Here is a 4,511-nt window from a genome sequence, read left to right on the forward strand (position 1 = left end):
GCCTCTTTCGGAAAGGGAAAAACCCCGTGCTCCTGGTTCGGTTTTTTCGTCCGGTTACCTATCAACATGGGATCAAGTTTTGAAGATCTAGACGCGAGGAATCCAGTGGTGAAAACGGTTCGAGATTTGGACGCATAGTTTAAGAGATAAAACTTTTTGAATAAACGAATCTACGAAAAAAGGAAAAACTCCCAGGTTGCGACAAGTGGCGCACATGCAGCGCGTCACTTGTCGCAACCTGGAAAGGTGGAAGTGATCTTTTCAACAAGTACTCCTTAACTAGTGATTTCAAAAATATTCCTGTTGGGTTTATTTAGTGCCACCTCGTCTATGGAGCGTGGAAGAGGCGACAAGGAAAGCTATAAAACAAGTGGCTAAGATCAAGTCTAGTATCCGTTCTTATCAATTAAATATCTGATATGTGGGTCATATGCCCATAACGGTATTATATTTGTTTTTTTTGAAAATGTTTCATCACAATGGCTTGCCGTTGGGGCGCTTGCGTGTCACCTAAGTGTTGCACTATTCCCTAGGCTTGGCGCGCCCCAACCAAATTAAGTTTGAACTTTTTCTTTGAATTTGTATCCATAAATTTTTAATCAAGGTTGTTATTTTTTTTACATTGGAATCTCAATACATGACTTTGTTTCTTTTTACACATATGTCGTTGCAACTGGAGATATAATAATGTGCATTTAAAGTCAGGAAGAATTATATGCGCAAGCAAAATCCTGTGTGCACACAAAAAAGAAATATTTAGCTTCTCGGTTTTGGAGTGTGTGAAGGAATCAACCTGCTATTTTTTCAGTCATTGACCGAGGGCATTTAAGAGTTTTGTTACATCATCGTATGCCAGAGAAGGCTCATGAGTTATTTAATCTACTTTTTCTTTCAATCCTTTCAATCGAGGTGATTTTAAGGTATAAAATTTCTGAACATTCTAGGAAACATGAACAAATTTTTAAATCCTGAATAGTTCTTTGAAAATTATGTACACTTTTGGAAAAACGCGAACAAAATATGAAAGGGAACATCTTATAAAATTCACAAACTTTTTCTGAAAACACCAACCTTTTTATAAAGACATGAACAGTATTTGAATTTATGAACAATTTTTTAAAATGGGAACATGTATTGAAAATTCATAAGATTTTTAGAAATGTGTATCTTTTATACACAAATATTATTTTTAATTGTGAAAATTTCACTAAAACAGGAATATTTTTGGAATCTAGAGCATTTATTGAAATGCCATTTTCTTTTTAGAAATCTCGAATAATTTTGAAAAACAGTAAATGGTTTGGGAAAATTTGAAAACTTATTGTAAGTTTCGACTATTTTTCAAAATAGCAACAAAATTTTGAAATTGAACATTTTCCAAAATCTGTTTTCTTTAATTCTGAACGTTTATTGAGAATTTTTAATTTACGAAATAAATTCTAAAAGTAAAATAAACTTGTAAGCTAAAGAGAGAGAGAGAGAAAGGAGAATAAAAATAGAAGTAAAACACATAAATAAAGAAAAATGGGCCAACCCATTATAGGTTGTCCAGTGCGAAACTCCGACTATATATCGCCCTGTGCGGAAAATAGAATTCTCTCAGCTGCGTGGGCAGAAAAATAAGGGGTTTGCATCGCTGGGCCACAACGCACGGCCCATGTACGAAAATTCTTTTTCTAGCAGACAAACACATAAGAATTTAGTAGCACCTCGGATAGAAAAAAATTATTTTTGATGGTGAACGGATGAAAAAATTGGCGAAACGCACCTTGCTTTATTAGTAGGTATAGATATAGATATAGATTTTAGATGGATAAAATTGGCTCTCTCGTATGTTGCCTTGCATATGAGTTGTCATGTAAGGGTATCTTCAGCGCGGATCACCAAATAAACAACCATACTCCATCCCTTATGGTTTAAAGGGCCTACCTCAAAAATCAGAAAAGTTCAATTTGCAAGGCTCATTGTCTTGGGAACATGCAAATATAGCTATGTCCATATTCTTTTAATGCCAAGTTTATGTTTTCAATGTAGAATCAACCAATGTATGAAGGGCTGAGAGAGCCATGCATGTAGTATTAATATGTTGTCTAGCACTTAACTAGGTCTTCCTTGGTTGATGTGTGATTTGGAAGATGCGTCCAATACCGAAAAGGAAGGAGAGAGAAGGAGGGGAGAGGGGGAAATGGTTTTTTGGTGAGGCTGAGATGACGTTCCCCGCGGACGCTTGAACTCTCCCAACCCCCCCCCCCCCCCACCCACCCACCCCCGCCCCTAGTTCGAGGACAACATGTAGGATTTTAAAGGCTCGGAGTGGTCTGAGCGGATTTGGTGAGCTGTGTTGGATGAATAAAAGTGCCAGGACATTTTGCGTGTAGGTGATCCGCGTTGGACTTTCCCTAAGCTCCGGCTGATCTCGGGGCCAAGAATACTCCTAATATCATGTATTGTTGTTGTGGGAATGAAGTATGTCTACTAGAGGGGAGGTGAAAGGGAGTTTTAAAATTTCTTTTGGAAACTTCAAAACTCTCGGAACCCAACAGCGGATCGAATAAAAACAGAGTACAATGAGCGAAGACAAAGTAGCTAACAAAAAATAAGAGCATGCATAGAAAGGAATCACATGATTGAAGCACATGTAAATACGTGGAGTGGAGGTGACCAGTGATGCTCGATGACGACAAGGTATTTGATAGACCAGTTTGCCCTTCTGCAAAAGGACTACGTCTGGTTGGAGGGGTTGTGATTCAACACAGAAGATAAACTCTCTTCGCCCTATTCTCCTCGACAATTGGTTTGTCAACCAATGCCGATCAATCGTGGTAGATACTTGAGGTGATCTCCGAACATTTACAAACTTCTTCAAGAACCACAATCACTATTGGTCTCTGAAGAAATTGACACCTGACCATCTAGAGATTTTGCAGCTCTCAAGAGTACTAGATGGAGCATAGTGGACTTAGATTCGAGTGATGCTAAACCGCTATCTATTTTTTCGGCTCCGGGTTTTTTTTCTCGGTGGATTTTAAACTCAAATCACTCAGGAGAGAGGGTTGCTCACACAAACTTCTCGGGATCAAACGGAGCAACCAATGGACAATGTTGGTGTGGGATGGCTATTTATAGCCACAGCCTTCCCTGATGGGAAATTACCATTTTGAACACGTGGTCCAGCCAATGGCCAATCGACACGTTCACAACGGTCGAATTTTGGAAGCAACGGTAACATTACTTGAGGAAAAAGTAATGCTAACTCCTAGGTCTGAATCGAATCTCTCGCAGTAAGGAAGAACGACGTCTCTGGCTGGCGAGTATTCATTCGGAACACAAAGAGATTTCTCTCTCAACTCACATAGGATTGGGTTTAGCATCAAATAATCAAGGTTTCAAACACTATACCCCTCTTAATAGTACGGTGGTCATATGGCTTGATAAAGAGAAAGAAGAACAACGAAATAAATGCTACAATCAATTTCTAAAACGGAGTCTCGAAGCAAAGCGTCTGATTGATTGAATTGGCTTGAATTCCATGGCAACAAAGCAGGAGCACTACTAGTAGTACTTCTACTACTCCTCTGTTTGGGACTTTGCACGTACGTGCACGTAGGAGAAGTTTCTAGTACAGTATAAGCGTATGGTATGGTCGATCACACTGTCCCAAAAAGAAGAGAAAAAGGAAAGTGTATGCGTGTATGGTCACCTAGACACAGATGAGTGCATGCGTGCATATTCAAACCCCAAAGTTTGGGTTGTTGTGGGGAAAGGGAGGACACAAAGGTTGAACACGCATCACCTTTCTGTGTGCTACTACTATTTAATCAGTTAGTTAGTTTACTCTACTTGGTTTACTGGATGATTGTGTTGTTTTGTGTATGATTAATTGCATCGTTCTTCCTTCTTCCAACTTGACTTTGCTTGTGATTAGGAAAGGAACTAAAGGGAGGATTGAAAGGGTTGATTTAGCTAGCTGCCGGAAAATGCCTAACTACCTTGATTTTCCGGACCAACCCGGTCGGCGTCTGCTGCTGATAGGAGCACTAATGTATACTATACAACACCATACATACCATGCGTTTCTTACTCAACTGGTGAACTTTGCTGGGATATTTTTTGTCAACAGTTTTAGAGAAAAGGTTTTGTCAACAGCAACGAAGCAAATCAGCATGTCTACAATCTGTGTTAGGTAATGTAATCATATCGAATCACATGATTATTTATATGTACGTTAATTAAACAATGACTTGATTTCCTTTTTTCTGCCGCGTTAAGTAGTTTTCCTTTAAAGTTCGTTGAGAGCTCGAGAATACCACACTAGTCTTTTTCTTGTCAGCAAAGTAGCACTACTCCTAACAACTCTAGTTGCGAGGTGAGTATCTTCGCTTACCTTGGAAGATGTGCAGCTCCTACCAAAATGTATCCAAACAGATTCTGAAGGAGACGCTCAGCAGCTAGCAATTTTCTTAGATCAGAAGATACCTTTTTTTTTCTTTCTTTTATCATCTCTTTTAGAT

The 4,511-nt window shown here is 38.9% G+C and overlaps 1 non-coding gene across 1 annotated transcript; it reads left to right on the forward strand.

Moving 5' to 3' along the window:
- The first annotated feature begins 355 nt into the window (after positions 1-355).
- LOC123146474 (U2 spliceosomal RNA) lies at positions 356-549 on the forward strand. Its single transcript, XR_006472739.1, has one exon. It is a non-coding gene; the product is annotated as a U2 spliceosomal RNA (small nuclear RNA).
- Positions 550-4,511: the final 3,962 nt, after the last annotated feature.

The sequence above is a fragment of the Triticum aestivum genome, chromosome 6D (assembly GCF_018294505.1).
Source record: "Triticum aestivum cultivar Chinese Spring chromosome 6D, IWGSC CS RefSeq v2.1, whole genome shotgun sequence".
In the NCBI taxonomy this organism is placed as follows: Eukaryota; Viridiplantae; Streptophyta; class Magnoliopsida; order Poales; family Poaceae; genus Triticum; species Triticum aestivum.